The 24870-nt window shown below is 45.9% G+C and overlaps 1 protein-coding gene across 2 annotated transcripts in view; it reads right to left on the bottom strand.

Annotated features, from left to right (window-relative positions):
- Positions 1 to 3318, bottom strand: part of slc39a10 (solute carrier family 39 member 10) — a 32961-nt gene extending 29643 nt beyond the window's left edge. The window contains exon 1 of one of the 2 annotated variants that reach the window (XM_086219691.1): positions 3076 to 3318. The gene's annotated coding sequence lies outside the window, so the exon portion shown is untranslated. Of the gene's footprint in view, positions 1 to 2397; positions 2417 to 3075 lie in introns of those variants that run through there. The other variant, XM_086219692.1, reaches the window with a different exon arrangement.
- Between the last annotated feature and the right edge of the window lie 21552 nt (positions 3319 to 24870).

The raw sequence follows: 24870 nt of genomic DNA, 5'->3' as shown, positions 1-24870 counted from the left end.
TACTGCAAAAGCAAAAATTATGTATGAAGCACTGCCGTATTTTCAGAACAGAACTATAGTGTCGACATAATAACCCTCAGCTACCCTTTCAAGCGTCAAGCTGTAATCAGAAACTAGCACTGGTACGTAAAAATATCATAAGATTTGGTAGCACAGCCTACACCTGAACGGGGAACCCGACCAGCACCACACAGGGCAGCTAAGCTGTCGTGCTGATCATCGGCGGCCTGTAACAACAGTTACGTAACATCTAACTGCTCCGAGAAGTCTGAGAGTGCAGTTCTGATCTCACCTGGCTCGTTCCAGCCCCGTCTGCAAACAAATACCGCGCTACCAACTGGAGAGGCCGATTTTCAAAGACCTTGTTATTTACCAAAGGGGGAAAAATCAAACAAATTGTGCAGTAGGTATTATTATGGAAAACATATGTTCTGAATATATATATTTTTTCTTTTTGCAGATCAGACAGCATTAGAGGAAAAGTACCAGAGTATCATACCTCTGCAGCTCCCCTTTGGCCAAGAGCGACTCAGCTCCTCAACTCCTGCCAGTGCCCCAACTCCATTATTTGCAAAAGATTAATTTAACATCTGACTCATATCATGCATGCTGATGTGCATGAGTACAGTCCAAAAATATCACCGGGCAAAGTTGAGTAGCAGAGACAAACCGATGAATCAGAGGGCAGATTTACTGGCTCCTCATAGATGTGCAGGCACATACAGCGTGATGGCCAACGTGCTGAAATCAACGCTTTTCACATGAATGTCAATATTATGACATCATGTGTAGTAAGTGTCGAATACCTCAGTATAAAAAGAAATCAAAGGAATACTTTATATATAAAGAATATTGTATAGTTTTCTTTCTCACTACTGATGCACACCACACATTCGTGTTATAAACTGGGACAAAACATTTCTTGGCTTTCAGCTAGCAGGACGTTCCACACTGAAAATTAACACACACGCGCCTAAATGACAAAGGGCGCTTCATCAAACAGATTATCATTAATTTCACAGCTTCTCTCTCCTTTCTGTTTCAGATTCTCTAGTTTGTTCTCCGTCTCCTCAGTTCATCTGGAAGCTGGTTGTTGCTCCCATCAGCCCTTCTGGCGGCGGATCCAGGATGATTGTTGGTGTTCCACAGGATGAGACTTCAGTGTTTTTCCCATTACCTGATTACGCTACTGTCAACCCTGCGCTGCTTTAATCAATGAAAAGCTAAAATGATCATGTCTGGCTGGGAAGTCTCCAAACCAGTTTTTGTAGCTTCATTATGAACCAAAACATGACCTTTATGGCGAAGCTGAAGTGTACCGTGAACCACATCGAGTGAACGAGCAGCACATGCTCACATTTTGAGTTTAGCGATGGATGAAGCGTCACAACCGAGCGTAAGGGTTTGTTATGTTCAACACAACTGGGACGATAACTGGGTGGAGCCACCGTTCCCCCCTACTGGTTCATACCAAAATAAGGTGACGTACACATAAACAGCTCAGTAGTTTGGTGGCAAATGTTGGTGACTTCTTCCCAGAGCGATTCATTCTGAAATTAATTACCCTCAACACATTCAGAGCAATGATGTCATGGCCGATGTGTGGGTTGACTTCTCGTTCATGTTGAGGCCTTTCAGCCCCAAAGGTGGAGAGGGTGGATAAAAATGTCTTTATACTTTAACAGGGCAAAGCTTTCAAAACAGCAAATTATTTTGGCTCATCTACGAAGAACTTAAAATGTTTCAATGAAATTCGACACCACACAGATGGACGGCTGGGAACTAAAAGCAAAGAGAGCTAACCCAGTTCTTCAAGAACTTCTCCATTTTTTCTGGCACCGCAGCCTAATGACATTTGCTAGCTTGCCAAACCGACAGCTCAGCCCCTGAAACTGATGTTGTTGTTTAATCTCAACATTTTTAATGTTTCTCATAAAGTTTAAAGGTCTGAAAATATACTGAGCTCATGTTCTTTTTTGTAAGATAAAGACTACATTCCTAAAAGAAAAAAAATAAAACACAATTTCCCTTGCAAAAAGTGGGCATCTTTAGAGCAGTTTGAGGCCCCAAAAAAGGCCCTCAAGGCCATAGTTTGGTCCCCAACCCAGTGGTTGAAAAACACTGCTAGAGGATGGGAACAGTGTTGACTTTTGTTTAAAATATACATGTATAAAACTATAAGTCAGCCACACACCCTGAAGGTTTTTCATCTGAGAACAAATGATAAAGACACTGAATTGAAGGAATGCGCATCTTACAAGATGCATTTGTGGCCACATTTCTGTTCGAAAGCCAAATTATAAATATGTAAATGCTGTAATCAGAGCTCCATTACCCCGCAATTTTCCCCACATGAGAACAATTATTAACCCAAAGCCTCTAAATTCCTCCTATTACCGTCCACTAAGCAATCAAGTGGGCTCAGCGACACAAGACTGCCAAATGATGAGCACATGTCCCCACCACCGAGGGGAAGATGCCCAAGTAAGGCTGGTCAACTGCGAGTTCCACCTAAAATAAACACACACACACAGATAAACAGGACGAAATTAAATAAGATGCCAAGTCAAGCCAGCATCAACTTATCCATCTGCTCTCTAAACTGCACGTGGTGCGGATCAAGCAACCTCCGGGTTCTTGTCAAGATGGGTTTTCCCCCCCGTCACTGACACGTTTCCCTTCTTGGCGTTTAAATTCGCCATTATGCTCACGAAAATAGCCGGCACACAACGGCCGTGAACACCCAAGCCGAGCCGTGCTGGGCAGCCCGTGAAATACGTTCAACGCCAGCTTCCCCTTTTCTTGTTTTCGCTCCTAAGTGCCGCCTGGGCTAACCGACGCTAGCCCGTGGAAACCAAGACAGCAGCACGACAAGCTAACGCTAAGCTAGCAAGCGACACACGGGCAAATTAGCTCGGGAGCCTCCAAAGAGCTACCATCAAAATGCTATCCGCGACTTCGAAGTCGCTGCCTGTGGATATTGTTCAACAGAAGTCTACGCGTTGTGTCGAACGCTGCCCGGGTCCATGTTGTGGGAGTGAATGAAAATAAATCGTTTTTTTTTCATGTAGTTACCTCACTCGAGTGCCGTGTGCATCCCCTCTCCGCTCGGTACCAAAAAAAAAAAAAAGCCTCTGTGTATTTTACGTCAACGCGCCAAGGGCTTTGTATTCACCAACGGCTCTTACGCATTAAGCGTAGGTTCACGGAGGAGGCGGGCGGCTAGTCTGCGCTATCTTCGCAGGGCTTGGAGGGAAGCGCTCACGTTCCTCTCCGGCCGTCATATGACCAGCGGGAGGAGTGAGGCGCTGACCGCGGAGGACAAAGCCTCCTCCACGCCCTGCACGGCGCGTCCTCGCCGCGGCTCGGTAGCCCTGGGAGCTCACGGTGAGTGCGGGCAGCTGAATAAATGCAACCCACGCCCTGACACCAAATCCTGCCTTGTTCAGAGAACCGCAGTCACACATAGTTTTTGGTAGGATAAGAGACTGCTATTTATTTACCTCAAAGAAAGTTATTACAATAAAATCAGTTTAAAAAAAAAACCCTGTACTGTCAGGGATGGTAGTCATGAGCTCACAGATTTGAATGTTATTAATATGATGTTGTATGAATATGCACATATTGAAGGACCGAGGCTTCTCTTCCCTCCTCAACATTTACTCCAACTTTTTTTGTGAAACGAAATTATCATTCTAATTATCATAACCCACAGTATAAAATGGATAAACTTACGTGTAATGACGGTGAGGAGGATAAAGAGCCCTGCAATACACCAGAGGCAAAAGCTTAAAATAAAAACTAGCTGAATCAGGCTCTTTATTTTTTATTTATTTATTTAATTCTTTTGCTGTGTAGGTTTGTAACTGACACGTACTCATGGGCCACAACATCAAACAAATACAATATTTAGAGGAACTGGAAGTACAGTCCACTCGTCCGCCTCGGGCCACGTGATAGATCCTGAGAAATTGATGGAAAATGTCTCGAGATGATAGACATTGCAAATATATAAATATATATTTATTTGTATTTATATGTATGTGTTTTAACAAATCCATGTTTGAGTTCTGTCATAAATGAGAGCAGCACACCGTGGCCCGGCCCCATCTTTGATGCGGACTCATGACTCAGACTAATAATACCTGATGAAACGACGTGTTTAAAAAGAACAACGCTGGCTAAAGCCGTTTGACATCGGTGTCAAATGTCAAGTGCCAGACAGAAACAGTCTAATCAGCGGGGATCAGCCTCTATCCAGAGGTGCAGTGCAGCTTCCCTGTCATGTGACATGGGGACTCCAAATTAGTGCCAGATATTAGAACTCAACTGCAAAGAGAGGAAACCCTCCTTTTAAAGCATACTCCATTTTATAGCATCCTGGAGGTTATTTTACATTATAAATGTTATATTTAGAAACGTAATTGATTTTAGGGCAAAATTTGTGGTTTTTATGTCATGCGGTGGATTTGGTTTTTGTCAGTCGTATTCCTGTCATGTGACCAAGGGACTCCGGATCCGTCGTTTCTAAGGGGTAGTGAAACTGCAGAAATCAGAGAAATTAATCTAACGTTTCACACACCCTTCTTTCCCAAAATGATGGAAAAATGTATTTTTTTTTGGTGGGGGGGGGGGGCCCTGCAGGGCGTGAGACATCATATTTGTAAGTACATGGTTTCCTGAGTACTGCTCTCACTATCTTGTGCATTGCAGTAAATCAAGACAACTGCATTATGGGTAACGTAGGTGCCAGGCCAGAGTTCAAAGCTGTCAGAGAGGCTCAACGCAGGCTCAGAATACTCCCTTAACATGCATGTGCAAAGATCTCATGGTGCCAGGACAGGAAAGACAGGGACGTCTTTGTGTGACGGACATGAATTCTTCAGACGTTGGACTTTTTTATTCATTATTTCCAAGCAATCAATAAATTGTTATTCAGTGCTCTGTCAGTTAATATGCCGTGAAATGCCCCGCCTTACCTTACACCATATAACCTTCAGTGTCTGGATGTGGGTGGCTGTGTGTGTGTGTGTGTGTGTGTGTGTGCGCGCGCGCACCCACGCACTTGTGCAGGTGAGTGTGAAGCACTTGGACACTGTAGGCGGACACGGTTCAATTCTGTCGTCCTCGCACCACCTGGGTCCACTTTCCCGGCTCGTTCTCTTTCCAGGTTTCCCCTCTCGTATCTGCTGCTTCCCCCTGATCGCGGGGAGAAGTGATTGGCAACTACGTTCACGCTGAGCACGCCAGTCATGATGCCCAAGGGCCTCTGCCAACCGTACAGCAGTGCTGGATGTGCCATTGGAGCTCCTGCTGTCATTTAGCCAGTATCCAGCCCCAGCAGACGCAGGATAAAAAGTGCCAGCAACTGCAATGAAGTATGGGTTTGACTCAACCCCAGCCGTATATACAGTCGCGCGCAGGGAGCCATTTCCTGCTGAAATGCCTCTTGCTGCAGATTATTGAGGTAATATTTCCTGCTCTGCAACTAGAGTGGTTATGAGGCAATCTACCTGGCACAGCTTTTGCCCACAGAGCTACGGCTGGCGTGAAAGACGAGCCACTGACTCATGGTTGAATGGCCCTTCTTTTTTTTCATCACACGGTTGTAACAGAGGGGTGAGGTTACTTTTATTGAGGATGGCAGCGTCCACATCCTCCTGAGGCAATGAACCGTAACCGGATGCATAATTACAGACACAAAGTGAAACAGTTCATATAAGTCTGTTACAAATCTACCGTATTTTGCCAGTGCCAGGCTAAAATTACACCCTTACATTTGATCCGATCGGGATCTTAAGTGTGTGTTTGTTCAGAGGGATACTGGCACCCCAGCAGACCTGGAGGCGCTCTGTCCTGGAGGACGGCCAAAGACAGACAGAGCAAGGGAGGAAGAAAGAGAGCAACGCGCTTTCAATATCAGCTCATTAGCCACCTGTAAACCCACTTAATGAGCGCTCATGGATTTTTCATTCCCTTTAATCGGATAGAGGGTGGTGAAAGGCGAGTGCACTTGCTTGTTTCCCCTCAGGTGTGTTGCACTTGCCAGCACGATGTCGCGCACACATACTGTTCAAACGGCAACACGCACAAGCTCCAACTCACACGTCCTCAATCAATGGAAGTAGAAGGAGAGTGTCCAACAAGCTCCATTAAGCTTGCAGTTGATCCGTATCAACGTGGCAACATTGATGAACTACACTGAAGATTTGCCAGCTCTGGAAACGCTCGTGAACTCTGTTTCTGTTCTGTGTTTTCTTTTTTTCCTCCCCCGCTCATAAATGTCACATTTTCTGAAATAATAAAGGTCATTTTTGGGTTGTTTTTTTTCCCACGCACTCAAAGAAATGCAATTCCAAAGGTGATTTATGTATGTGGAGCGATCAGAGCTGGTAATTCAGTCGTGTCCCTAGAACTGGAAACCGCATAGACGCTCCTGTGGAACATACAAGGTCTTCTCATCCTTGTCTTATCCTCGCTGACAGGACAGATTACAAAAGACAATAGACAGGAAGTGGATCGAGAGCACAAATACGTGTGCAAAACAAGAGCAAGTGGAGGGAGTGGCTGGCCCTGTTAGCAAAGCACTAGTCAGGACGTCTTCAGCTCTGAAGACTGAAGGAGAAACAAATCAGTCGAATAACTTTTCTTGAGCATTCGTGTCTTAAAACTGCTCTCCTGCTTGTAATTCTTGAAGCAGCCTCACGTCATGTCTTCTCCCCTCCAGAAACTGCCTCCCTATTTTCCCACCAAATGTGGGTTTTTTTTTTCCCCCTCAACCGCAGACAGTCTTGTTTGTCTTTCACATGAGTGGCGAAGGGACAGAGCGCCGCCATTGCGTCACCTTGACAGCGTCTTGATGCCCTGATCTGGAACTCTCCGAGGGCGCACCATCTGCCTCTGATGCCATGAATCAGTCAGACTGGATTTTAACCCCCATTCGCCTCCCAAGTGCAAAGTCTGACTAATGTCTCATGGAGCCCATTTGTGAGGGGAGCAGATCATTGTCCACGAATTCACAGCTTCACGCTGTCGCAAAGTCATTTTTTAACCCTCAGGTATTCACTTGTGATGACAGTCAGCTGCTATTTTGTCCACGTGTGCACAATTGCCAGGACTATTATTGTTGTTTTTAATCAGGCGTATAAAAGAGAAATCTCAGCCTGTCGGTGGAAATGGAAGAAACTTTCGTGGATGGATTTTGATTTGGGCAAACTTGGATTTGCAGTGTTTTTAGCAGTTTGTAGCACTCTGGCTCAGTATTGGAGCGATTCCAATGATATTCACCCATTAGTAATTTACACTGCACTTGCAAATATCCTTTAGTTTTTCCAAAATACAACAAAGAAAGGTGCTTCTATCAAGACCCAGTAAACCAATCTGATGTGAAAGGACCACATCAGTCCAGTGTAGCCTGTATAATACAATTCAAACTGTCATTAAAAACTCCTGTATCTCAGACATAATTTTCACCAAAGACAAGTCCCGAGTGCCCCCCCCCCCCCAGAAGAAAAATAAAGAAGTCAAATAAATTCAGCTTCTGTTGTTGAATTTTCTGTATTTGGAGGTCATGTCTCAGGTGACGCGTACCTGTCTGCTTATGGAGGGCTACGAAGAATCTATGTGGCCGGTTTTCACCAAACTCAGTCCAAGGAAGAATCTGTTACATTTGGGGGTGGATTAGTGGCACTTGGTGGCAAAGGCTGAGATCTCAGTGAATGATGTCGTGTGTTCTCTAGTGCCACCTTGTGGATGCAGGAAATGGCATTTGCACCACAGTGCATCGATCCATCTGTCCAGCTATCTGGTGTTGCTAAGTGCAGCTTAGTCACATGAAGGTGTGTTTCACAGTCACAATCATGAGTCTTTCAAAGAAGAACCTTCACACCCAGAGGAGAGTATTTGATTCATGACAACCCTGACGCGTGACTGCACCCTCCCGTCAAAGGAGCCACGCCCCCCCCCTCCCCCCGCCTGCTCTGAGAACTTACAGGCAGAGAATCAGCCGCGTTCAAAGACTCCCTTTGAGAGTTTCAAAGGTGTTCCGAAATCTCGTGTCTACATTTCAGCGCGATTGGACGGAAAATACATTTCATTTTGTTTTCATCAAGGCGACAGAGATGAAACATGTAACGGCTCTTTCATGCTCCGTCAGAGGAAGTCCTTGTGTTTGTCGTGTGTATTTGTTGTAAATGTGCCGATCTTCCAAGTGTCATGCACGTATGATGTCAATGAATTCCTCAGTGTCCCACGCTAATGAATGAATAGCCCAATTTCGCTAACGCTTTTGAAAACCTAATAAAGTATTATTCCATTGTGACTAGAGCACATACACGATATCTTGCAAAAACATCAAGGCTCAAGTTGTGTTTCCCTGGTAACCAGTTTGTTGTCATTTGATCCATGACTCAAGAAAATTAACCTTCAGAATTATTCTTTTTTTGCTGAGTAAACAGTCAGTCCCTCGTACTGTGGTGCATTATACAAAGGAGAATGAACAAAAGAAAAAGGAGGGTTTCATTGGAACGTTAAAAAATAAAAGAAAACAAAGACTCAGTTATTCATATTTTGGAGGAGATTCCATCATAATATGCCAAAGGGTCCAAGGCCAATAAATCCAAAGATGGTGATGCAGCTCCTCTTTTATAGCATCCCAGTGACAGACAGGTGGCGTTGCTGCTCCTGTTGTCACAGACTTTACCTGTTCACTTGCTTCAGCTGGTGGATTAAAGTCCCAGTGACCGGTTCTTCCTTTCTGGCTCCAGGATGTAACATCTAGTTTTTTTTCTCGTGACCTTTACCCTGACCTCTTTCGAGCTCCAACCCTAAAACCCAAGTCCTGACCTTCAAACAGCCTCTCAAAGTTCAAGAACGGCCAAAATGCCCTCACAAGTCAGAATGTCCTCACAACAGGGGTTGTCAGGGTTTGGCTCACATAAGAATACAACACACACACACACACACACACACACACACACACACACACACACACACACACACACACACACACAGACTAGCAGGCCTGTCCAAAGGGAGTCAGACATAAACTGCTGAATTTAAAATGAACTGAAATGAATATTGTCAGTTAATCATGACATTTTTGTGACTAACAGGTAGATTTGAGAAGGTGGGCTTTATTTCTAAAGGTAGGCCTCATCTCTTTAGTGGGGCAACAACAGGATATATAGAACTTACCTGCATGTCGCAGGAGGACCTCTCAGATTCAGAAAACTTTATTTATCCCCGTGGGGGGCAATTAAGGGAGCAGAGAGCGGTACAGTTGGTTACAAAACAACATACATGAGGTAAGGAAGTCTGTACCTCCCAGGGTTGGCAGCAGTTGCTTTGTCAAGGGCAAGATAGAAGTAGCAGTGCAGTAGAGGTGGTAGTGCAGAAGAAGTAGTTGTGCACATTAAATAAGTAGCATAATTACATTAATGAGTGAGAAGTACTTTGCAAATATTGTGGTATGTACACGATGAACTGTAGCATGAATGGAATCTAAATATAGTTGCAGCATATACAGTAAGTACGGGGTACAGTAGGTGTAGGACAAGTGGCAATCTTGTGGGTGCCACTAGGGGTCAGAGTGCAGGGAGTTCAAAGAGTTCAGGAGGAGGACAACCTGGGGGACGAAGGTGGATCTCCTCCACTGGGTCCTGCAGGCAAGACACTGTAGCCTGCGACTGGATGGCAGCTTCTCGAATGCCAGTAAGAGAGCGTGGGAGGGGGCCCTCCATGCCGTGGACCTGCTGCTCATACACAGCCGCCAGGGAGCAAATGGGAAGTCCAATTATCTGGGAACACACCTTGACAACGCTATGTAAGTGGTTGTTCTCCTGCAGGTTGATGGAGTGGAACCAGCAGACCATTGAGAATGATGAGACTGATTCAATAAATGTGTAGAAGAAGGTCAGAAGGATCTTGCTGCTGACAGAGGAGGAGTTCAGTTTCCTCAGCAGGTACATTCTCTGGTCGCACTTCCCCTCCGTGTTAGAGGAGAACCTCAGGTGCTCGCCGAAGATGGTCCCCTGGTGTTTGTACTCCGTCACAGTCTCCACCAATGACCCGTGGATAAAATAAGATAAGATAAGCCTTTATTCGTCCCACAGTGGGGAAATTGGCATTGTTACAGCAGCAGAAAAACAGAAGTAGCAGCGGATAACGGAGGAGACGACAGCAGCTGTGTCCCTCTGTCTGACGTGGTCTTCACTCTTGGGTGGATGTAGACAAGGATGAAGAAGAGTTGGGGGAATTCCCTGGGGAGGTAGAACGGGCGGAGAGAGACTGCCAGGAGCTCGATGTGCACGGTTTCTCTCTCAACACCAGCGGGGGTTCACGTAGAAACACACACCTTGTTGATGTCACCGTCGCGGTCCAGTCTGATGGCGGAGCCGAATCCGTCGATGTGCATCACGCTGATGTCAGCATCCTTGTTGAGCCCAGTCTCTGTGAATGCCAAGATGCGTGCGCTCCTGTACTTGTGCAGGTGGTTTACGTTTGCCTGGAGCTCGTCTGTTTTGTTCTGCAGCGAGCGGATGTTGGCGAGGATGACTGTTGGCAGCGGCCGCTGTTTTCAGGTTTCAGGCCTCAGTCTTGCCCTGATACCCCCCTTCTTCTTGCCCCGTCTTGTTCTGTTGATGCTCCCCCGGTTCATGGCTCTGTTGACAGAGCCATGAACCGGGGAAGTTGACATAAGTAAGTTCCCATGGGCTCACATGAACTCCGCAAAAAGCTTCTAGGAGATAGTGAGGTGACACAAGCCTGAAACAGGACTACAAAGCCAAAATAAAGAGAAGAAGCCAACATAAACAAACAAGATGGCGGCTCTCGTGTTGGAGCCGGCCGGCATTGCTGTTAGCAGCTGTGAACGGCAGTGAATTAAAAAAAAAAAGAGTGAAAGTAGTAAGGCAGTAGGTTCCAACGAGCTCACCTGAAATCGACGGGGTAACCAGCAGGTTATCAAGCTCCCGACGCCGGAAACAGAACACACAAAGGCACAATAAGCAGGAAAAAGGCAACTAAAACCGCTCTGAGCCCCGGCCGGTCGTCCGCACCAGCAGTGACCCAGAAGAGGCTTTACTGTGGTCATGTGACAGTCACATGACCCGTAGTTTATCCATATCAGAATTCAGGGTTTTTTTTGACTAGTAAGAGTGCCTCCGATACTCCCCCTCCTCCCCCCAAACTCCGTGACTTCCTTTAAAGCAACTGTGTCTTAATCCTCATTTTGCTTCCGTCCAACTTTGATTGAAGTTCAACTGCTATTTTTCATAGCAGCTGCAGTTTTAGAGTGAATCTGATCTTTTTTTTTGATTCCCGGAAATCCTCTTGTGACCTCCCATCTGTGACTCGTGACCCCTTCAGGGGGTTCCGACCCCCGCTTTGGGAAACCCCTGCTCCGTGCGCTGAGCCTTACATAAATGGATAGTTCCTTGTATGACCCGCAGGGAGAGCTTCTGGCCTGCTCTCTCTCCATCTGCTGAGATCGGCTTCCTCAGGAGATCATGTAGAAATATTTATGAGAGCTGCCACTCAGAAGAAGCACCTCTTCTCAGCCTGATCCTTCATTCCGTGTTCATTTGCCATCTTTTATTACTTCCATCTTGATGTGTTTCTTTTTTGTTCTCCCATCTTTATCTACAAGGTTCCCACTGATAAAAAAAAGAAAAATACACCAAAAAAACAAAACAAAAACAACACTTGTTACATCCAATATACATCCGAATGTTTATTGTGTTGTCACATGAGAAACACTTGAATTAGTGCTGTCAGGAAATCTGTTATGTAAGACTTCTCCCTGTCTTTCATATCTCCCAGGTACATCTCTGATCACAAGGAGTACGGATAAGCGCTGACACTATCACTTAGATTCTTCATTTCTTTTCTGTCACAAAATAAAAAAAAATCCTTCCTCTGGTGCGGAATCAGTCCTTTTCTGCAGCCGTCTAGTTGCTGATAGCCCACAGCGCCGCAGAGCAACGCACAAGGTGATGAGATATGTACGGATTTTTGTCACCCTACCCAATCATGATCATAATTTTATGAGTTTTCTTCCACATTTGTTATGGGAAGGATTCGTCTGATGGCTCTGCCTTCCCCGCGCACTGACATCCAAACTCGCCTTCGCCGCGCACCGCCACAATCCATCAGTTTAACTTCAAAGATCACAAGTGTCCTTCGCTGCAAGCGTTGACTCTGTTGTTCAACAGGAGGACCGTGTCTCGTTTCTCACCTGTCGCTGAGCCTCAAGCGGAAGAAGGAAAACTGAAGCAGAATGCATCCTCGGCCCAACTCACCAGATCCGGACGCCCGTTCCAGATTTGGGAATATGAGATCGCGTGTTGCACAATGGTTTTTCTAAAGGTCACTTGTGGCGGGTGTAGCTGTACACGCCTGATGTTGAGTTCGCAGGAGCACACGACGTTAGCCAAACACCCACAGCCACAGAAACATCTGTGTCCATGTTCAAGCTGTGGAAAAAGTACAGCGTTGCCAGGTATCCAGGCAACATAGGAGTATTTTAAAGGAGTATTGCAACATTGCAGAATTTACAAAGTACTCACAAGTACACGTCTTGAGCTCACAAAGTCAGTTATTTCCATTCCGTACCAAATATCTGTGACTCCAGGATGCAGGAGAATAGAATACATTAGCTTGAGGCTAATGGTAACTGATGGCCAACAACAGCGGGACCATCCAAACAAATGCCCCCTGTCCAAAACCCCAAGGGCATCGTCTGGCGTCGTCCATGTCCTCTTTATCCACGGTGCAGTTGGTTCATCATTTGACGTTAGCATTGTACTTGCCATGATTGTGTTGCACTTGAACAATCACAAAAGCTTCATTTTTGAAGGTAATGATAACCTTGGAGGGAAAACCACACACAGATTTCATCAACTTTGTTTACCAAAGAGCTGTTTTATCTTTTTTGACAATGATCCAAAATCCAGTGAGAACATCTTACTGGCCTTTGGTCGTGGGAACCCATGGTGATGCTAACTTCTGGGTTAAATATAGTCTAAAAAAATGCATCTGTATATTTTAATGAGGTCATAAGAACAAAATTCATACTTTACTTTTGAAGTTTAAAGCAGCATTTTTCAGCGTACACGAACAGTTCCCCCGTGTCTTTATGGTGAACTGACAAGGAGAACTGAGCTCCTCCTCCGAAGTCTGCAGGTTTGGATCCGCACCACGGACCTCGACCTGCATTCAGGCTGTAGACTGCAGCTGGTGTACATTAGCAACCGCTATTTTAGTGTCCTGAGAGCTGAGATTGACAGTCACGGTGATGAAATCAATCATGAGCGTGAAGGAAGCCATAGTCGAAGCAGGTCTGTTCATTTCACGTTCCCGTTCAGTCTTGTTGACAGGTTCAGTCGCTTCAATCAAATCGTGCTACAACGGTTCAGTCTCTCAAATGAACAGATCAGAGGGAACCTGCAGACTGTGTTCCAACACTGCTAATGCTCAACACACACACACACACACACACACACACACACACACACACACACACACACACACACATAATGCTGATATTTTAGAAGTTGTAGCCATAAAGTACATGAACTAAATAAGTAGAACTGATTTAAGACTGGGAAGAATTCAGGACTGTATTTTTTGCTCATTATTCTTGTGCTACTTCGAGCTCCTGTCCTGGAAATTGTTCCATAAATTAAGAGAGGAGAAGAGACACTGCAATTTGCATGCTGGCCATGAACAGCAGCTTATATGGCTTACGCCTCAGGCAGGTGGCACCAGAGTACCCTCCAAAGAAAAGTTTGTCTCATCACAGTTGGCAAAGAAAAATCGATAAAGGAAACAAAAACCTTGTTTCAGACGTCCTCAGGTTTCATGATGTCCGGTGACATTTAGATAAGAGGCAAAGGGCTTTCTGTTTGAGTTCATTAATAAAAGTCTAAAACATAAAGCGAGGCAGGATAACTTGGATTTATCCCCTCTAAAGGTCAAGTGGATCTCATGCAATTCCTAAGTGGGTTTCCAAAAATCGAACATGGTGGAATTTATCAAAAGAAAGAGGGAGGAACTCCTTCATCAGCACGTTCTTGCACAGGACGCCTTTGGTGCACCACTACGGTTCTGACCCTTTTGTTTGTCTTCAGCGCCGTATGGACCAGTACTGATCTGCTCGTGCCTGATAGTGGCTAAAAACACCACACTGGATATCCGAAAGGAAACGCAGCAGCGGGGAACAGAGTTTTTGAGTGGTTCCCTTTGTTCTGCGCGTTCCAAAGCACAGTTCCTTTTTTCTAGGGAGATTCTGTCATTTTAAATGCCTGGAATGAAACGTGGTTGCACGATGATAACACAGGAGGACTTGCAGCATAGAAATCGAGACGTGTGGTCAGCGCAGCTGCTCCGGCTGGACACGATGGTTACTGATGGCAACAACCTTTGCCGTAGTCACATGACGCGTTGCGGATGGGTCCGGTGTGTTTCAGGTTCAGGCTGCATGAATTTCCTTCTTTGTGCGATTAGGAGATGTAGAAATGTATCAAACATTTATGTCACGTTGATGCGTTTCCCCCCTCTGTTCACTTCCATAACTGTACATCACCAATTCACCCTGCTTCCTCCTGCACAAGTGCTGTGACCAGGACTCATCCCCTCATCCAGCCTAACACCCACAGAGACGCTCAACCGGGACGGACGCCCAAACAGGCTGGAGGCAACATGGGGGAACTGAACCAGGGACCTCTGCATTATTCATTTGTTATTTTAGAATTTAGATTAGAAATCTATTATGAACTGCAAAGTTGTTTTAGAGATGGAAAAAAAAATGGTGTTGGTATTGGCAGATAGTCAGAATTGTGGTATCAGACTTAAAAAGGTGTTGTCAAGCCGTCCCTGATGGAGAGCACAAGGGCCTGAAGGCACCACCGAATGAAAAACATTTCATTTTGTCTGCTGCACAGCTGAGACGTGGAACATTCTGGGCCTCAGTGATACGGCACAACTACATTTGCTGGCTGGCCAGCTCCGTCTGCCCAGCTGTCCTTGAGCAAGACATTCAACAGTCTGTGTGTGTGTGTGTGTGTGTGTGTGTGTGTGTGTGTGCGTGCGCGCGGCTGAATGAGAGACAGAGCTTTGTGTGAGCTGTCGATGCCGTCTCGTTACTCCACATGCCTTCCTGTTAATTTTGTTGTGAAGGTGCTCACCACCACACACGACAGTCGCGGCGCTCTTATCGGCTCATTCACGCGGCGTCAATACTAACGGCCGTCGAAATCCTCCGTACGAAACCAAATAGCTGACGGCCTTTGTTTGTGCTCAGTCTCCCGCTGCATTCCCGGTGACATCGCCGCCTCGTCTTCCTCGGATATACAACAGCTGACCTATCGGATTTATCTATCGGCTTGTTTTCAAGTGAGAGAAGAAAGCAGGAAGGCAAATAGAGCTTTTTTATTAACCTGTCGCCGGGTCAGAAGCCCTTACTTCAAGACAAGTAAACAGCTAATTTATTTTCCGTGTCTCCCTGAAACCCTATTTTGATCCCTTGCTTTCATCTTATTGAGTACATTACGTATCCGAATCTCTGGCACTCAGGCCCGCCTCAATGTGGCTTTCATTCTCGCTGCCTCTCATTATCTTCCATCCACCAAGAACACCGTGGCATCAAAGCGCAGGGTACTTTTCCAGTCATATGAGACGGCAGGTTATGCTGCAAATTGCAAATTGTGACGTGTTCGGCGCGGATGTGACAGAAAGCCGGTGGTGCTGCCTTGAAAGTGGAGCTGTTATTAAATTAAAGTGGTATAGTTTAAGAGGGAGTCGTTCCCTCAGAGATTCTTGGAAATGAGAGCAGAGCGTTTCTCTCTCACAGAAGGAGGAAAATGTTCTCCTCCCCGGCCTCGGGTCACACGCGGCCAACCAGCAATAAACTGAAGGCCGTTCTTGAACCATTTGGATTAAATACATGATCCTGGTCTCATTGATGTGTTGTTCTCCGGCAGTCAGAATTAGCGTCAGTGCTGCTGGCGAGTAGCATTGGAAGGTCTTTGTTATTCTTGCTGTAATGATTTGCTTTTGAAAACAGGTGCCTGGAGATGAATGGAGCTGAGGGCTTTTAGCCGTGACCCGTAACGAGGCCCTGGCAGGACGACTTGACCCGACTCACCTTCAGATTTGGTAACAATTTAACAGAAAATAGTGAATATTTCACATGTTGGTCCAAACACACGGAAGAGATCAATGGTAAACAACGTTTCCTGTTATGTAACAACGACGGGAAGGCGCTAACTTTGTTTTTCATCCATTAAACTTGTACGTAGTGAAGTCCACACATACCTCCCATTCGCTTTACTATGCTAACGAGCTCTCGGGCTTGTATGCGCGTATAAGACGTTTGACGAGGACGTGGAATATCTGGACCTCTGCCAATGACCGTGTTCACACTCACGCAGTAATCTGAAGACTGGGGATGAATCCTGTCATGGCGATAATCTGATTTGAGACGTTTGCATGCACTTGAGTGGCGCAGCATCTGTAACCACACGTGATTTGGGAAGTAGAGCTCCTGGTTTCCTTGGATTTCTGTAAGCATGAGACGTGATATTTCCGCCCCTGTCGTCAACGGGACATTAATGACAGAACTTTGTGGTTTGGCTGCAGGTGTTCGTCATTTTTGACAGATTAAAAGAAATCAGATTATTCCGCGTTCACTGAGTGGAAGATGGGACAAAAAAAACCCAACCCCAACCTGGTTTATCAGAGCTCTCATAATCCTCTAGAGGCCGCTATATGATGAAGAATATCGGACTGTGCTGTGTTCGTCTTTCATCACTCCAAAACTCCATGAATGATTTGTGCGTCAGTGTGAATGTGAAAGTATAACAGGACCGTTAATGAGCACTGGATCGTTCTATTCCATTAACGATTATCTAATAAATCTGCTTCCTGATCCTGGTGCAGTTACAATATCTGAAAATGGGCCGCAACGACTTCTTCCCTCCGATATTAGATTTCTAATGACAATTTGAATGTGTGTGTGTGTGTGTGTGTGTGTGTGTGTGTGTGTGTGTGTGTGTGGTAAAGTCCCCAAATAACCCATAGTTACACCAATAATGCAACGCTTGAACTTGAAGCGATGTCACGAACGTCCTTTTCTCCTATCTATGATGCGCTGTCACTCTCACCCTTTGCCTTTTTTTTTTAAATTTTTGATGGAACACACAGTGCTGTATGATGTCACAGTGGATTAATATGTATAAGTGAGTACAATTTGTGAGGCTTTTCAACATGGCACACTGTCACCCCTCATCACATCATGTTCGACTGCAGTAGCGTGTTCTCCCAGGCATGTTGTCCTCCCAAGCACACGCATAGATGAATAACCGGATAAGATCAGACCTGCAGACTCACAAGAGGTGATGCTCTGGGTCTGTGTGCACCCCCCCCCCCCCCCCCACACACACACACACACACCGAAAGTCATTTGGGATTTTAACATAGACGAGGCATTCTGGTGCACTCACAGGAAAATAAAAGGAAAAGATAACATTAAAAAAAACACACTACAGTGCACACTTTTCCGCCGCGGTTCCCGTTTGGCAGCGTGCCGTAACATCATGAGAGCCCTCGTTGCTGTAATTTATTTCCTTTATGCAGAGGCTGCATTTGGCATAGCTCGCGCTATCAATTCTCTATAAAAAGATTACTATGACAGCGGGGTGCTTTGCTGGACTCCATCTCCACCTTTAGCCTGGCCCGGCTCCACCTGCACCTCAGCCAAGCCGCGCTACATAAACAATAACTACATTTACATGGAAGGCCACACTTCCCATTCCTGTTCATGGAGTTTTTCCCCTAGAATGCGGCCCAAAACCACGGCTGCCATGTTGGTGCATCGTGTGTTGCTCGCTAATAATCTAGAAAACTGAGCTCAAAGTTGAGTCGGAGGTCGGACCGCACCTTGTAAAGCGGTTTGCGTGTTGTAAAACGGCTGCAAAAACAGCAGGACTTCATCGTGCGACCCATGCCGTTATTCCAACACGATCGAGACGACTGAGCTTGTTTTCTGGTGGTAACGGGTCACTACATCCGGTTATCTCGAGCAGCGACACAGCAGTTCTCAGCTTCCAAAAACCGCGTCAACTTCCTGAAACTCCCGCGGCCTCACTGGCAGGATTCACATGGACGTTAGATTTCGCTCCAAGTAGAGAATCAAGCTCCAAAGCAGCTTCTACGCAGGTACGAAGAGGCGTGGGTTTTGGGTGGAACATAACTGCTGGTAAGGAGAACAACAGCCACCGCATCGCTGCGTCTGAACCAAACACGCTCCCCGTCTGCCCTCGCGTCACTACCACCTGCTACATCAAGCCTCTAAGGTGCTGAGCCCCCCAACAGAAATAAACACAAACAAAAAAATGCTGGAACGTATAGCACGATCCTCCGCTGGTTATAGATTATGGTCCCAGGGCTCGCAAAGTTTTTTATTTATGTGGCCGAACATGAAACAAATGGCTCAAGCTTGATAAATGCAAATTCCTGATAGAGATGCACTTTATCTATTATGTATAAAGAAAGTTTGGCGAGGAGGAGCTCCGGCGTGTCTCTGGTGAATAGAGCGAGATAGCGCTGCTCTAACCTACATGTTTTGGCCCTTTAGGAGGTAACTGTCTTCCGTGCTTATTGTAAGTCATGAACCATTTCAGGACACAATGAATAAATAATGTAACACAGAGTAAAGCAAGAACAAACTGGCTAAATATTTCATTTCTCCGGCCCAGTGCTCCGACCTAAAACTTAGATTCCAACAAAAGAGAGGTGGCTGTTCTGAAATATCATGGAAACGAGTGCACCTGCTCTCGTTCGGGTGGAGAAATGAGAACGTGGAGGTCGTAAAGCGCAGCAAACTATGTTCCAGACGTCTTACGCAGAGCAGGAGACAAAGCGGTTCTCCAGTAAAGCTGCGATCATCGCCGAGTCAAGGAGGCTGGGGGCTGACGCTTGCAGTGAATGTGAGAATCTCCACAACACGAAAACCAATGCACGGCGTCCTGGAGAGGTTTTTATTTTATTTTATTTTTTTAAACATTTTATTTAAACAATATTTGAACAATACATTCTTTTAAAAAGTGAATTTGGTCTAAACGTTTGACAAACTGGAGACGTGTAAATTAAAATAGACGACTAAATTAAACAAGCTACGTCTGATGGAACTGTAGCCGATTTTTACATCAAAATCAAGAGCAGCTGTGTTTGGTATTTTAATTGGAGTTGAGGTTGGTTTACAATACAGCAGCAGAACTCCTGTTGAGAGCAGAGCAGCATCACCATCTCCACTCAAAAAAACTCTTCACTAACGTGTGAAAAAAAGGTTCAATTATTTAGAATTAATGAATTAGTATCGGAATCCCTCCATTGAGTTTTTCTTTTCTGGCCACTAGGGGGCCGGGTGAGCCCCGAGGCCCCCCGACCCGCTCCTCTTGCCCCGGGGTGACACCGACGGGTGACTCTGTGTTCGCATTCATGAATTTGCCTCTAAAACAGAAAATAAAAAGGATTTTTCTCATTAACACACACGGGATGAGCCGCGCAACGTCCCTCTCCACTCCATGATGGACATAACGTACCCTGCATCATTACAGGGGTTATTTATTAAGGATGAGGTCACGTAATGGGCATTAATTGCTTACTTAATTGCTAATTAAGTGCAGGAAAAAGATTAGGAGAGATAATGCGTGATAATGACTCAAGGGATTTTGTTTACAGCAACGGCGGAGACCACCGCAATGTTTATTCATGCCCCCGGGAGAGAGGGACGATTGTGTTCAGGTCGCCCTTCTGTCTGGCAAATACGAGACGCCTAAAAAAAAAAAAAAGAATCGACAGAGCAGGGGACGATTTGATTCACAGCCCTCATTAATAGCTGAAAGCTGTTGCACCATCTAATTATGAAGCTCATCCATCAACTGTAACCAGAGCTGTCATCAATATTTAGTTGGGCATAAAAGCCGGAGCGATCTGCTTTATATGCTAAGCCAGACACCACAAAGAATTTGCAGGCACCCAATCTTTACACTAATAGCCTTCCATAATTTAATGAATGATGTATTAAACCGGCGGGAACAATTGGAGGAACGAGTTCGGCGATACAAACAAAAGTCTGTAATTCACCGGAGGAACTCTGGACCTGTGGGAGGGGAACGTGTGAGGTGGCGGCCCCTCAGCCTGGCCCCTCAGGGTGGGCTTAGACGGGACCCGGCGTTCCACTGAGTTACGCTGCCACTGGAATGCGAAGACGGGCGACTGCCTCCTGCTCATCAACACCTAATTGTGGCGGGTGGACTGATCAGCCACGACTATTAGAAGTTCAATTGCAGGAAAACAGGCGATGGCATCGGCCGTTGCTTTCCTGAGCTGCGGCACATCAGCGTGAATCCGCCGCAAGTTCTCGCTGCAGACAAACTGGCAATAAACCCAAAAGCAACAATTATGGTTTCTATCCGCAACAAGAGACTCAGGATTCCTTCGCTCACTGCGGGGACAAAAAATACAAATGACTTGTTCCCTCGGTTTAATCCGGTTGCGGTGTCAGGACAAAACTTGTCCCCCCCTCCCCCCTCCCAAAAAAATGCAAATCTCGCGCTCTTAAAATTACTAAAATCCAGGAAGTATCATTCTCGTCTCAATTCATATCCTTGAAAAACTAAACTGAGGGAACAAGTTACACCTCATGGCTCAAAATAATACGAGCGTGTCCCTCCGCAGGCCCTCGGCGGCTCCGGAGAGAGCAGATCTTCAACATCAGCAGGAGTGCTTTGATATTGCTAAGATTGTTCTCTGGGTGATGAGATAATATTCACCGCCAAGCACACCTCTTCCTCACTGGGCTGTGGGTTTGGGGTTTTTTTTTTTGTGTGACAAAGTCATTATTCCGCCTGTATCAGATTTGGTAGTGTGAGGTTAATGGCTTCATTAGACGACAAATCACCACCCAGGGCCGCTGTAATGCGCTTTGCATGTCCTGTCCCGGCTATAAGTCATCATTTGCAGTCTATGAAAGTATTACATTACAGCAAAATAGATTAGCCCGCCTAACAACAAGGAATGCTTTTATTGCAGCATGCAACAATTTATAACAACAACTGGGTTCTTGGCAGTGAATTAGCACCCGATGGGCAGGGTGCCAGCGAGGCTACGTGCCCGGAACCACAGGACCAGACATGTTGGGGGGAGAAAAAAGGAGATGTCAAATTTAATCTCCTCCTCCAGCCTCGTATTTTAAAAGCAACAAAAACTGTTGGAATTCCTCTTCTGAGATGTTTCTCTAGTCTTGCTCTTATCTGTTCTGTGTCTCATATCGGGACCGGACCTCGGGAACTGATGAGAGGACCGATTGTGAAGGATGTGTCGGGCGTGCAATGAAGGAGAGAGAGACAGAGAGAGAGAGAGAGAGAGAGACGCTTTCTTGGGTAAAAAGTCCAGCTCGTGCCGTATCCCTGTTTATTTACAGGGTTTCATTGTAAATGGACTGATTTTCTTAATTTTCCACCGAGCAATCAGAGGCAAAGAAATTACAGCGTTTTTGAAGCATTCGTGTTGTTTTATGGAAGTGTTCAGGGGGAAAATGTGTTTTTGCATATTATTGTCATGTGCTGGTTGGGAGGAATCCAGATGAGAGGAACCGTCGCGGGTTGCCAGATAGTAGAGAAATAATTTTTTTTAGAAATAATTCCAGCAAAATGATAGGCCAGGCCAAAATATGTTCCTTTATTTATGCTTCAAGAGGTCTGATATTAGATATTCCTGGGGTCTGACAGGGGAAAATACTGATGATGCATTTTACGGGCCAACCTGGAGGTTAGCATCTCACAAAAATGATGGTATTTTTACTTTGGATTCCTGACCATTGTAGAAAATAAACTCTGTGGTAATGATCTAATCAATAATGAACCAATTTTTTAAGTGATTTTTCAGGCATAAATATAATCGTTAGAGGTACAAAGCTAACGCCACGCTAAGGACAAACGGCGGCGCTGCGTCTGTCTTTCATCCAAAAACCTTTTTTCAAATGTCAGATTGACTTTGAGAAGCCAGCCAACTTCTGGGTTTTTAGACTCCGGCATTGCACGTAATATTGGCAGTGAAATAATATCAATTTACAAGATGGTCCACTTTTAGAATCAGCCCCTTTTGGACGGAACATCTGAAAACTAAATCATGAAGAAAAACAGAGGAGAGACGGCTGCTGCTAAACACGGCCAAGTTAGGAGGTGAGGATGAGGAAGATCACTTCTGGATTCACGAAGACCCTGAACCCGGTTGAACCAGAACACACAGAGGAGCAACTACAGGTTCTGGGGGCTGAGCGGGCAAGATGGAGGCGTGCTATCCTGCCCATCCGCTACCATTCATTGCGCTACGCTAACGAGCAGTCAGCCAGTTTCTGTGGGTCTCAGCTCCCTCTGGCTGCTCAGACGGTAGACCTGTTTTCTTGTCTAACTCTGATGAATCTGACTGAGTGAAACGTTCATAGACGTCCACGTCAAAACTTTGCAACTCCCGTCAACAGACGCGACCTGTTGATTAGCCGCCATAGCGTCTGTCTTGACATCAAACACACGCGTGACGTGCACTCACCTCTCAGTGTTTCACGAGCGATGGTGATACTTTATTTCAAAAGAGCAGGAGCCGGTTGTATGCCTGTGTGTGTAAATAGAAGCAGCCATTGGCTCGACACACACGGCTCACAACCGACACCTCCAGCTCACTGCGTGCGTGCGTGTGTGTGTGTGTGTGTGTGCATACGCGTGTGAGCGTAATGTTTAATTCATGCCTGTGTGTGTGTGTGTTTGACTCATTCCATTCCAGGTGAGTCCGTGACAACTGCAGTCACTATAATGGAGTCGGTGGGGGTTTGGTGGCAATAAAAATGATAATGAAATGAGAGACAGGGGCCGCATTGTGCAAATAACTGTAAAGCTGGTGGGGTGAGTCAAAAAGCCAAACAGCTGCCTCGAGAGAAAAGCTTTCTTGAAATTGTGATCTTATCTTAAATGAAAGGGCGCAATAAAACGGAGAATTGGAGGAAAATAAAATCTGGTTTGAAAAAAACAACCGCAGCCCAACACTTGAGAGGGATGCAAAACAGTCTGAGGTGACGTCTTTACAAAATGATCACAAACCCATTAGTCGCATCCGTGAGATCGTACCACCAATGTCACTTTTGTTATCGAGCGCTGGCTGGCGCGCGACGGCTCGCTTTCATCGGTATTCACTACGTCTCCCTCCTAATTTCCGTCCCGCAGATTCCATCAGTGTTTACGGTGCTGCTCTTCGATGTCAAGAGTCAGGGAGCACAAAGGAGGAAGGGAGGAGCGTTGCATCATCAGTGCGAGCTCCTTTACAGGATGCTGGTTTTAATGAGGATTTGATTAAAAAGGTCAAATGGTTCGTGAGCAACTTGTTTGGGATTAAAGCTCCCCAGAAGTCATGCACGTTTTTCCCCCCCGAGGTAACTAACAGAAGCTGGTCGTGTTTATTCCACGTTTGTTCTGACGGACTTCTTTACTTGCCTGAACCAAGACTCTGCAGTACTGAGCCCTGGTCACGTGACACCCGTGTCCACGTCTCTGCTCCAGCTGCTGGAGCGTCTCACCCTGGATTTTGAACTCAAACTAATCACTTTTAAAGCTCCTCAGAGCCGCGAAGTCCAGATGAAAGGAGAAATGCTCTTTTTTTTTTTGTAACCCTTTCAGGTCAGATCCTCGGTCACGTTGTTCATCCAGATTTCGACGGCTCAGGGCCTTTAAATCAGCCACCGATGTTGAACCCAGACTCACTGACACGCCAAGCCAAACACCGACACATAGAAACTGATTCAGACGCTGTTTATTTTAGGTTTAAAGCCTCAGCCAAACTCAATATGGAAACAAAATGCTGATGCATTCTTTCATGAGTATGTAACAACAAAGTTCAACCAAACAGCCACCTGCCTCTCAATCTCCCACCTGCAGCAGCATGAGGGAATGTCTAGGTGAGTTAGCTAGCTAGCAAAACGGTACGCAGGTGTGTGTGTGTGCGTGTGTTTTGCTGTTAGGAAACCAAAACCGTCTTTTCCTTCCCTCACATAAGGTGTTTACAAGCCCGCTGGTGAGGAAAACACGACATCCCCGGACGAGCACAGCTGTCACGTCAGCAGCTGCCTCCTTTGCCGGCGCGTCACCCAACATGGACACGCCCACTTTCAGTGGTCTAACGTCGCTCGTGCTCGCCATCCACGTCCTGCTACACTCAGGAGTCAGACACCCTCGAAATGTTTCACCTGGACTTCAACCCGTGTGTGTATAAGGGACGGAAGAGTGGCCCACTTGAGACGAACAGCTTCGTAGCGCCGCTGGAAATCAAACTCTCCACAGGGTGCCTTTAACCGGCGCTCTCAAGAATTGCCCCGATAATTTAAAAAAAAACAACAAAAAAACAAAAATTAACTAACCTTTTTGAAGAAAGTAAAAGATCAAAATCCTTCATCAACTGAACGACCGTCTAGAGCTGCAGATAAACACCTAATTAGGGTTTGAATTAGCTCTCGGAGATGATACAATTAGTCCGCCGCTTCGCCAACATTGTTGCGCTTTAATGCGATGATTTCTGTCCCCGTCTCTAAATAATGATCTCCTCCGAGGCCCTGATATGTGTGGAGACAGGTGATTACAGAGAAAGAGCCCAAATCGATGGATAATGAATGCCAATGAATCACTGGCGGGGACGTCTGGCAACAAGGAGTGCTCTCGTGCTCTCCGGCATCTCTTTGATTAATGCCTCGCGGTACACGGTGACCAGGACTCCCACAATGCATTGCAAACAACTGTCTCGAGAGTTAATTTTCTTCAACCTCAA

The sequence above is a fragment of the Aulostomus chinensis genome, chromosome 12 (genome assembly GCF_037954235.1).
Source record: "Aulostomus chinensis isolate RoL2024-O1b breed Wild chromosome 12, RoL_Achi_v1.0, whole genome shotgun sequence".
Taxonomy (NCBI): Eukaryota; Metazoa; Chordata; class Actinopteri; order Syngnathiformes; family Aulostomidae; genus Aulostomus; species Aulostomus chinensis.
The sequence above is the reverse complement of the archived record's forward strand: the minus strand, read 5'-3'. Positions and strand labels throughout refer to the sequence as shown.